This window comes from Arachis ipaensis, chromosome B8 (assembly GCF_059453495.1).
Source record: "Arachis ipaensis isolate K30076 ecotype BB chromosome B8, ASM5945349v1, whole genome shotgun sequence".
Classification (NCBI taxonomy): Eukaryota; Viridiplantae; Streptophyta; class Magnoliopsida; order Fabales; family Fabaceae; genus Arachis; species Arachis ipaensis.
In genome coordinates this window covers 127803240-127815113 of record NC_142443.1, presented here as the reverse complement: position 1 = coordinate 127815113, position 11874 = coordinate 127803240, and the positions used below count along the sequence as shown (strand labels likewise).

The following is an 11874-nucleotide window of genomic DNA, read 5'->3' as shown; positions in this document are numbered from 1 at the left end:
TGAGTACAACTATCAAGATGCCGTTTTATAGTAGAAGTGCCATATCGCTTACCTCCAGCTTTAAACACTTTCTTGCATCCTTTACACTCAGCACGTTCTACTCCATCCTTATCTGGACCGAGCTTTTTGAAAAAATTCCAAACATCAGAGGTTGCTGGTCTCAGCCTTTTCGAACTAGGTTCATCAATCTCGACCGGAGCAGCCTCAGAACCAACTTCAGTAGTAACAAGGTTACTCACAGTTTCAGAATTCATATTTCCTGAAATAAAAGTAAATTCTCTTTAAAGATCAACAGTTTCAGAATTCATTTTTCAGAATTCAAGTATTTAACCAACAATCATTATTTCTCTTTAAAAATCAACCCTATAAAGAAATTCCCCTCATGATGGCATGACATGATGGATCCATAAACATTGAGCAATTAATCTATTATTAAATTCACCACTTGGGTGCTAAAAACTGCACTAGCAACTTCATAGACAGCTGTATTTGATAAATAACAACACCATTTGATAAATAACAACACCATTTGATAAATAATAACTTCATAAACAGCTACATTTGATATCTTTGGTACTTTCTGTAGTTTAGTAACACCCTTTTCTGTACATAATAAATAACAACACCATGCACTTTCACTTAGCAACACACACTATAAATTACAATCATCAAGTATATCATATATCAACTTGTGTTAATAATTTGAAAACAAAGAATTAGTTACAAATATGTGTTCAGGTAATAACATTAGCAAAGGTTAGAGTTGTGGAGACCTTGAAGGATCAGAGCACAAAACAGCCCAAAACACAAGACCCAGAGCGTGGAGCAGCCGTGACCGAGAACGAGACCAGCAGAGTCAGAGGACAAGTCACGACTCACAAGACCCAGGAGCCAGGACCGAGTCCAGCAGGCAGCAGCGACGACGGCCAGACGGAGCAGCAGCGGTGGCTATAACTCAGTAGGCCACGACGACCGAAGATCGACGGTGAGGAACTGACTCCGACTCAGCGATCGTCAGGGGTGAGGATGGAACTCTGAAGTTCGAGCTGAGGTCGATGGACGATGGAAGTGAGAGACTGAGAGTGACGGTGAGGAGCTGAGGATGACCGAGTGAGGAACTGAGGAACTAACGGTGAGGAACTGAGGAACTGAGACTGAGGAACCGAGTGAGAGGCTGAGAGCCGTCGAGGAGACTGGAGACGAGACGACTGAGTGTCTGAGTACTGCCGAGGAACTGAGAGGAGTGAGACGTGAGAGTGAGGCAGCTGCAAATCTGGAATTAGGGATTAGGGAGTGGGGATTCAATTTAGGGTTTCAGGCTTTCAGCCGTTTCGCTGGGTGGGGAATGGGGATTGGGTCGGGTGGGTCTGGGTTCATGGGTTCTGGGTCTGGGTTCATGGGTAATGGGTTCAACAAAAAAAAAACTTCAGCCCGCCGGGGAAGCCTGCCCTGCCCCGCCAAAGCCCACAGTTTAAACGGTTTGGGTTAGGCGGGCTTTTGTCTTTCGGCAGTCCCAAATTTCCAGCCCAGACCGCCTTTTTTGGCGAATTATGCGGGCCGGCCCGGCGGATTAAGGCCCGTTTGCCACCCCTACACAGAAAAAGCTGGGCGTTTAAAACGCCCAGTGAAGAAGGAAAACTGGCATTTAAACGCCAGCCAGGGTACCTGGCTGGGCGTTAAATGCCCAAAAAGGTAGCATTTTGGGCGTTAAACGCCAGAATGGATGCCATTCTGGGCGTGTAACGCCAGGAGGACACTAGAGGGAAGATTTTGTTTTTAATTCAAATCTTTTTCAAATCATATCTTTTCAAAATCAATTTTGAGTTTAATGATTTAATTCAAACTTTTCAAGTTGTTACTTGCCTATTAAGAAAAGATCAAATTTTAAATTCTAGAATCATATCTTCTAGTTTCTTGTTAGTCAAGTAATCAACCTTAACTTTAAAAATTTCTCTTTTTAATTTGATTCTCAATCATATCTTCTCAATCATATCTTTTCAATCACATCCTTTTCAAAATTAATTTTCAATCATATCTTTTGATTTCTAATTTCAAAATCTTTTCCAAAAATCACTTAATTTCTTTCTCAACTTTAATTTTCGAAAATCATCAATCAAATTTTCAAAATTTCTCTTAATTATTTCAAAATCTTTTTACTTTAATTCCGAAAATTCTTCCCCTCTTCTCAAATCCTTCTATTTAAAGGACTAACACTTCTCCATTGTCAGCAATTCGAACTCTGTCCCTCTTGACAATTTCGAATTCTCTCTTCTCTACCTCATCCTTCTATTTTTATTTTCCTCTGACACCTTAAGGAATCTCTATACTGTGACATAGAGGATTCCATATTTTCTTCTCCTCTCTTTTCATATGAGCAGGAGTAAGGACAAAGACATTCTTATTGAGGCTGATCCTAAACTTGAAAGGACCTTGAAGAGAAGGCTGAGAGAAGCTAAAGTACAACTCTCTATAGAGGACCTAACAAAGCTTTTCAAACAAGAAGAAGCCATGGCGGCCGAAAACAACAACAATGCCAACAATGCAAGGAAGGTGCTTGGTGACTTTACTGCACCTACTCCTAACTTCTATGGGAGAAGCATCTCAATCCTTGCCATTGGAGCAAACAACTTTGAGTTTAAGCCTCAATTAGTTTCTTTAATGCAATAGAATTGCAAGTTTCATGGACTTCCATTGGAAGATCCTCATCAGTTCTTAGCTGAATTCTTGCAAATTTGTGACACTGTCAAGACCAATGGGATTGATCCCGAGGTCTACAAGCTTATGCTCTTTCCCTTTGCTATAAGAGACAGAGCTAGAACATGGTTGGATTCACAACCTAAAGAAAGCCTGAACTCTTGGGAAAAGCTAGTCAATGCCTTCTTGGCAAAGTTCTTTCCACCTCAAAAATTGAGCAAGCTTAGAGTGGAAGTCCAAACCTTCAGACAGAAGGAAGGTGAATCCCTCTATGAAGCTTGGGAAAGATACAAACAATTGATCAGAAGGTGTCCTTCTGACATGCTTTCAGAATGGAGCATCATCGGTATCTTCTATGATGGTCTATCTGAACTGTCCAAGATGTCATTGGACAGCTCTGCTGGAGGATCTCTTCATCTGAAGAAGACGCCTGCAGAAGCTCAGGAACTCATTGAAATGGTTGTAAATAACCAATTCATGTACACTTCTGAAAGGAATCTTATGAATAATGGGACAAGTCAGAAGAAAGAAGTTCTTGAAATTGATACTCTGAATGCCATATTGGCTCAGAATAAAATATTGACTCAACAAGTTAATATGATTTCTCAAAGTCTGTCTGGAATGCAAGCAGCAACAGGCAGTACCAAAGAAGCTTCATCTAAAGAAGAAGCTTATGATTCTGAGAACCCAGCAATGGAAGAGGTGAATTACATGGGAGAATCCTATGGAAACACCTATAATCCTTCATGGAGAAATCATCCAAACCTCTCATAGAAGGATCAACAGAGGCCTCAACAAGGCTTCAACAACAATAATGGTGGAAGAAATAGGTTTAGCAATAGCAAGCCCTTTCCATCATCTTCTCAGCAACAGACAGAGAATTCTAAGCAAAGCCACTCTGACTTAGCAATTGTAGTCTCTGATCTAATTAAAACCACTCAAAGTTTCATGACTGAAACAAGGTCTTCCATTAGAAATTTGGAGGCACAAGTGGGTCAGCTGAGCAAGAAAGTTACTAAACTCCCTCGTAGTACTCTTCCAAGCAATACAGAAGAGAATCCAAAAGGAGAGTGCAAGGCCATCAACATAACCCACACGGCCGAACCTAGAGAGGAGGAAGAGGCAGTGATCTCCACTGAGGAAGACCTCAATGGACATTCACTGGCCTCCAAGGAGTTTCCCAATGAGGAACCATGGGAATCTGAGGCTCACATTGAGACCATAGAGATTCCATTGAATTTGCTTTTGTCATTCATGAGCTCTGATGAGTATTCTTCCTCTGAAGAGGATGAAGATGTTACTGAAGAGCAAGTTGCTAAGTACCTTGGAGCAATCATGAAGCTAAATGCCAAGCTATTTGGTAATGAGACTTGGGAGGATGAACCCCCCTTGCTCACCAAAGAACTGGATGACTTGACTAGGCAGAAATTACCTCTGAAGAGACAAGATCCTGGAAAGTTCTCAATACCTTGTACCATAGGCATCATGACCTTTGAGAAGGCTCTGTGTGACCTAGGGTCAAGCATAAATCTCATGCCTCTCTCTGTAATGGAGAAGCTAGGAATCCTTGAGGTACAAGCTGCAAGAATCTTACTAGAGATGGCAGACAATTCAAGGAAATAGGCTTATGGACTTGTAGAGGATGTCTTGGTAAAGGTTGAAGACCACTACATCCCTACTGATTTCATAATCCTAGATATTGGGAAGTGTATGGATGAATCCATCATCCTTGGCAGACCCTTCCTAGCCACAGCAGAGGAGAATTGGTCCTTCAAGTGAATGAGGACTCCCTTGTGTTTAAAGCTCAAGGATCTCCCTCTGTAACCATGGAGAGGAAGCATGAAAAGCTTCTCTCAATGTAGAGTCAAACAAAATCCCCACATTCAAACTCTAAGTTTGGTGTTGGGAGGCCACAACCAAAATCTAAGTTTGGTGTTGAGAGGCCATTATCATACTCTGAGTATCTGTGAGGCTCCATGAGAGCCCACTGTCAAGCTACTGACATTAAAGAAGCACTTGATGGAAGGCAACCCAATTTTACTTATCTATGTTAAATTTCTATTTTCCATTGTTATTTTATGTTTTCTGTAGGTTGATGATCATGTGAAGTCACAAAAACAATTGAAAAAGCAAAGACAAACTGAAAAACAGAATGAAAAATAGCACACCCTGGAGGAGAAGGCTACTAGCGTTTAAATGCCAGTAAGGGCACCAGATTGGCGTTTAACGCCAGAAAAGGGCAAGAAGCTGGCGTTAAACGCCAGAAATGGGCAGTAACCTGGCGTTTAACGCCAGGATTGGCAGCAGAGGGCGTTTTGCACGCCTAATTGGTGCCGGGATGAGAAATCCTTAACACTGCAGGATTTGTGGACCCCACAGGATCCCCACAAACCTTCACTCACTCTCTCTCTTCTTCACACCTTTTCATAATACTCTTCCCCAAATACCCTTCACCAATCAACTCAATACCTCTTTCCCAAAAACCCCTCACCCATCAAATCTCACCCTCTTCTCCATAAACCCTTCACCAATCCACATCCACCCATCATAAACCCCACCTACGTCACCATTCAAATTCAAACCATTTTTCCTCCCAATCCCACCCATACATGGCCGAACCTTACCCTCTCCCCACTCCTATATAAACCACTCTTCACCCCTTCATTTTCACACATCTTAAACACTACTTCACCCCCTTGGCCGAAACAATAACCCCCTCCATCTCCTCTATTTCTTCTTCCTCTACTCTCTTCTTTCTTCTTTTGCTCGAGGACGAGCAAACCTTCTAAGTTTGGTGTGGTAAAAGCGTTACTTTTTGTTTTTCCATAACCATTTATGGCACCTAAGGCCGGAGAAACTTCTAAAAAGAGGAAAGGGAAGGCAAAAGCTTCCACCTCCGAGTCATGAGAGATGGAGAGATTCATCTCAAGGGTGCATCAAGACCACTTCTATGAAGTTGTGGCCAAGAAGAAGGTGATCCCCGAGGTCCCTTTCAAGCTCAAAAAAGATGGAGCAAACAAGAGATCCCACTCATGGACAAGAGCATGAGGAAATTCCTCATCATGAAATCCCTGAGATACCTCAAGGGATGCATTTTTCTCCATAAAATTATTGGGAGCAAATCAACACCTCCCTAGGAGAATTAAGTTCCAACATGGGACAACTAAGGGTGGAGCACCAAGAGCATTCTATCCTCCTCCATGAAATTAGAGAAGACCAAAGAGTTATGAGAGAGGAGCAACAAAGGCAAGGAAGAGATATTGAGAAGCTCAAGCACTCCATAAGATCTTCAAGAGGAAGAACAAGCCGCCATCACTAAGGTGGACCCGTTCTTTAATTTTCTTGTTCTTTATTTTCTGTTTTTCAAATTTTTATGCTTTATGTTTATTTATGTTTGTGTCTTTATTACATGATCACTAGTGTCTAAGTGTCTATGCCTTAAAGCTATGAAAATGAATCCATCACCTTTCTTAAATGAAAAATATTTTTAATTGAAAAAGAAAAAGAAATACATGAATTTCGAATTTTAAAACAGTTTAGTTATTTTGATGTGGTGGCAATACTTTTGTCTTTCTGAATGAATGTTTGAACAGTGCATATTTTTTTTTGAATTTGTTGTTCATGAATGTTAAAATTGTTGGCTCTTGAAAGAATGATGGAAAATGAGAAATGTTATTTGATAATCTGAAAAATTATAAAATTGATTCTTGAAGCAAGAAAAAGCAGTGAAAAGCTTGCAAAAAAAATATATATGCGAAAAAAAAGAGAGAAAAAAAAGAAAAAGAAAAAGCAAGCAGAAAAAGCCAATAGCCCTTTAAACCAAAAGGCAAGGGTAAAATAAAAAAGGATCCAAGGCTTTGAGCATCAGTGGATAGGAGGGCCCACAGGAATAAAATCTTGGCCTAAGCGGCTAAACCAAGCTGTCCCTAACCATGTGCTTGTGGCGTGAAGGTGTCAAATGAAAACTTGAGACTGAGCGGTTAAAGTCGTGGTCTAAAGCAAAAAGAGTGTGCTTAAGAGCTCTGGACACCTCTAATTGGGGACTCTAGCAAAGCTGAGTCACAATCTGAAAAGGTTCACCCAGTTATGTGTCTGTGGCATTTATGTATCCGGTGGTAATACTGGAAAATAAAGTGCTTAGGGTCACGGCCAAGACTCATAAAGTAGTTGTGTTCAAGAATCAACATACTTAACTAGGAGAATCAATAACACTATCTGAATTCTGAGTTCCTATAGATGCCAATTATTCTAAACTTCAAAAGGATAAAGTGAGATGCCGAAACTGTTCAGAAGCAGAAAGCTAATAGCCCCGCTTATCTAGTTAAAATTGATCTTCATAGATATTTTTGGAATTCATTGTATATTCTATTCTTTTTATCCTATTTGATTTTCAGTTGCTTGGGGACAAGCAACAATTTAAGTTTGGTGTTGTGATGAGCGGATAATTTATACGCTTTTTGGCATTGTTTTCAGTATGTTTTTAGTATATTTTAGTTAGTTTTTATTATATTTTTATTAATTTTTAAATAAAAATCACATTTCTGGACTTCACTATGAGTTTGTGTATTTTTCTATGATTTCAGGTATTTTCTGGCTGAAATTGAGGGACCTGAGCAAAAATCTGATTCAGAGGCTGAAAAAGAACTGCAGATGCTGTTGGATTCTGACATCCCTGCACTCGAAGTGAATTTTCTAGAGCTACAGAAGCCCAATTGGTGCGCTCTCAATTGCGTTGGAAAGTAGACATCCTGGGCTTTTTAGAAATATATAATAGTCTACTTTGCCTAAGATTTGATGGCCCAAACCGGCATTCAAAGTCAGCATAGAAATTCTGGCGTCAAAACGCCAGAACTGGCAGAAAAGCTGGAGTTAAACGCCCATACTGGCACAAAAGCTGGCGTTTAACTCCAAGAAAAGTCTCTACACGTGAAAGCTTCAATGCTCAGCCCAAGCACACACCAAGTGGGCCCGGAAGTGGATTCTGCATCATTTACTCATTTCTGTAAACCCTAGGTTACTAGTTTTCTACAAATAGGACCTTTTGCTATTGTATTTTACACACTTGATCATACTTTTCATCTTGGAACTTGTATGTTCACGCTTTGGGAGGCTGGCCATTCGGCCATGCCTAGACCTTTTGTTCTTATGTATTTTCAACGGTAGAATTTCTACACACCATAGATTAAGGTGTGGAGCTCTGCTGTTCTTCATGAATTAATACAAAGTACTACTGTTTTTCTATTCAATTCACGCCTACTTCTTCTCTAAGATATACACTCATTCTTCAACTTGATGAATGTGATGATCCGTGACACTCATCATCATTCTCACCTATAAACGCGTGCTTGACTACCACTTCCGTTCTACATGCAAACATGCTTGAATGTGTATCTCTTGGGTTTCTAATCTAAGATTAAAACCTTCGTGGTATAGGCTAGAATTATTGGCGGCCATTCCTGAGGTCCGGAAAGTCTAAACCTTGTCTGTGGTATTCTGAGTAGGATCTGAGAAGGGATGACTGTGACGAGCTTCAAACTCGCGAGTGTTGGGCGTGTGACAGACGCAAAAGGATCAATGGATCCTATTCCAACATGATCGAGAACCGCCAGATGATTAGCCGTGCGGTGACAGCGCATTTGGAACATTTTCACTGAGAGGATGGGAAGTAGTCATTGACAACGGTGATGCCCAACATAAAACTTTCCATGGAAAGGAGTATGAATGATTGGAAGAAGGCAATAGGAAAGCAGAGGTTCAAGAGGAACAAAGCATCTTCATACGCTTATCTGAAATTCCTACGAATGAATTACATAAGTATCTCTATCTTTATTTTATGTTTTATTCATCTTTTAATTATCAATCCTCCATAACCATTTGAATCCGCCTGACTGAGATTTACAAGATGATCATAGCTTGCTTCAAGCCGACAGTCTCCGTGGGATCGACCTTTACTCACGTAAGGTTTATTACTTGGACGACTCAGTGCACTTGCTGGTTAGTTGTGTGAAGTTGTGATAAAAAGCTGAGATTACAATTGTGCATACCAAGCTGTTGGCGCCATTGATGATCACAATTTCGTGCACCAATAGTACTTTGCATTAATTCATGAGGAACAGCAGAGCTCCACACCTTAATCTATGGTGTCTAGAAACTCTACCGTTGCAAATACAAAAGAACAAAAGGTCTAGGCATCGCCGAATGGCTAGCCTCCCAAAGAGGGTTCAATCATCAAAACATGATTCAAAGATGATCAAAAGATTGATCCGAAGATGAAAATACAATAGCAAAAAGTCTTATTTATAGAGAACTAGTAGCCTAGGGTTACAGAAATAAGTAATTAATGAAGAAATCTTCTTCCAGGCCCACTTGGTGTGTGCTTGGGCTGAGCATTGAAGTTTTCATGCGTAGAGACTTTTCTTGGAGTTAAACGTCAGCTTTTGTGCCAGTTTGGGCGTTTAACTCCAGCTTTTATGCCTGTTCTGGCGTTTTGACGCCAGAATTTCTATGCTGACTTGGAACGCCGGTTTGGGCCATCAAATCTTGGGCAAAGTATGGACTATTATATATTGCTGGAAAGCCCAGGATGTCTACTTTCCAACACAATTGAGAGCACACCAATTGGGCTTCTGTAGCTCTAGAAAATCCACTTCGAGTGCAGGTAGGTCAGAATCCAACAGCATCTGCAGTCCTTTTTCAGCCTCTGAATAAGATTTTTGCTCAAGTCCCTCAATTTCAGCCAGAAAATACTTGAAATCATAGAAAAACACACAAACTCATAGTAAAGTCTAGAAATGTGATTTTTATTTAAAAATTAATAAAAATTTAATAAAAAGTAACTAAAATATACTGAAAACATACTAAAAACAATGCCAAAAGCGTATAAATTATCCGCTCATCACAACACCAAACTTAAATTGTTGCTTGTCCCCAAGCAACTAAAAATCAAATAGGATAAAAAGAAGAGAATATATTATAAATTCCAAAATATCAATGAAACTTAGCTCCAATTAGATGAGCGGGACTAGTAACTTTTTTGCCTCTGAACAGTTTTGGCATCTCACTTTATCCTTTGAAGTTCAGAATGATTGTCATCTATAGGAACTCAGAATTCAGATAGTGTTATTGATTCTCCTAGTTCAGTATGTTGATTCTTGAACACAGCTACTTTATGAGTCTTGGCCGTGACCATAAGCATTTTGTTTTCCAGTATTACCACCGGATACATAAATGCCACAGACACATAACTGGGTGAACCTTTTCAGATTGTGACTCGGCTTTGCTAAAGTCCCCAATTAGAGGTGTCCAGAGCTCTTAAGCACACTCTTTTTGCTTTGGACCATGACTTTAACCGCTCAGTCTCAAGCTTTCACTTGACACCTTCATGCCATAAGCACATGGTTAGGGACAGCTTGGTTTAGCCGCTTAGGCCAGGATTTTATTCCTTTAGGTCCTCCTATCCACTGATGCTCAAAGCCTTGGATCCTTTTTTTATTTTACCCTTACCTTTTGGTTTAAAGGGCTATTGGCTTTTTTTGCTTGCTTTTTTTCTTTTTTTTTTATATTTTTTTCGCCATTTTTTTCTGCAAGCTTTTCACTGCTTTTTCTTGCTTCAAGAATCAATTTTATGATTTTTCATATCATCAATAACATTTCTCCTTTTTCATTATTCTTTCAAGAGCCAAAAATTTTAACATTCATAAACAACAAATTCAAAAATATGCACTGTTCAAGCATTCATTCAGAAAACAAAAAGTATTGTCACCACATCAAAATAATTAAACTAGTTTCAAGGATGAATTCGAAATCATGTACTTCTTGTTCTTTTGTGATTAAAACATTTTTCTTTTAAGAAAGGTGATGGATTCATAGGACATTCATAGCTTTAAGACATAGACACTAAGACACTAATGATCATGTAATAAAGACACAAACATAGATAAACATAAAGCATGATTTTCGAAAAACAGAAAATTAAGAACAAGGAAATTAAAGAACGGGTCCACCTTAGTGATGGCAGCTTGTTCTTCCTCTTGAAGATCTTATGGAGTGCTTGAGCTCCTCAATGTCTCTTCCTTGCCTTTGTTGCTCCTCCCTCATGACTCTTGGGTCTTCTCTAATTTCATGGAGGAGGATGGAATGCTCTTGGTTCTCCACCCTTAGTTGTCCCATATTGGAACTTAATTCTCCTAAGGAGGTGTTGATTTGCTTCAAGCTGACAATCTCCGTGGGATCGACCCTTACTCACGTAAGGTTTATTACTTGGACGACCCAGTGCACTTGCTGGTTAGTTGTGCAGAGTTGTGATAAAGAGCTGAGATTACAATTGTGCGTACCAAGTTGTTGGCGCCATTGATGATCACAATTTCGTGCACCACTATCCCAACGGCAATGCCAATAGTGATGAGGACCGCGACAGTAGTAGCAGCAATGATGGAGGCAGTGACACCGACCACAGCGGGGACGACGACTATGACACCGACGTAGACATCCTCGGCATTCCGACCACGACGACCGCGACGAAGGCACCGTCGAAGACGATGAGTCAGAGGAAGACATGGAACGTATCGTCCTTGAGCTCCTCGAGATTGACACAGAGAATGAAGCCGGAGACATTGGGGGAGATGGGGAAAGCACCGAGGTCAATGAGGATAGTGACGGAAATAATAATAGAAATAATAATAATAATATTGTTATAACAACCTTCATTTCCACTTCGTTGGACGACTAGTCCTCTCCACTTCTCTCTCTCACTGCTCCTTCTTCACACTTCTGATCTCAATTTTCCTTTTTCCTGCGTTATTCTCACTCTAGCTACATGAACATGAACGGGCGCGCCAACAGTCATCCGCATGCTAGCCGCCATCCCCACTTGCTGCCCGCCAACCGCCATTCCAACGGACCTGTCGAAAACGGCTATCCCAACGGCAATGCCAGCAGTGACGAGGACAGCGATAGTAGTAGCAGCAATGATGGAGGCAGTGACACCGACCACAGTGAGGACGACGACTATGACACAAAGTCGTAGACATCCTCGGCGTTTCAGACGACAAAGACCGCGGCGGGGGCGCCGTCGAAGACGATGAGTTGGAAGAAGACATCGAACGTATCGTCCTCAACTTCCTCGAGATTAACACAGACAACGAAGCTGGGGACATTGGGGGAGATGGGGAAAGCACCGAG

General features: G+C 40.7%; 1 non-coding gene across 1 annotated transcript; it reads right to left on the bottom strand.

Moving 5' to 3' along the window:
- Positions 1–2913: 2913 nt before the first annotated feature.
- On the bottom strand, positions 2914–3021 carry LOC148549807 (small nucleolar RNA R71). Its single transcript, XR_015898346.1, has one exon. It is a non-coding gene; the product is annotated as a small nucleolar RNA R71 (small nucleolar RNA).
- Between the last annotated feature and the right edge of the window lie 8853 nt (positions 3022–11874).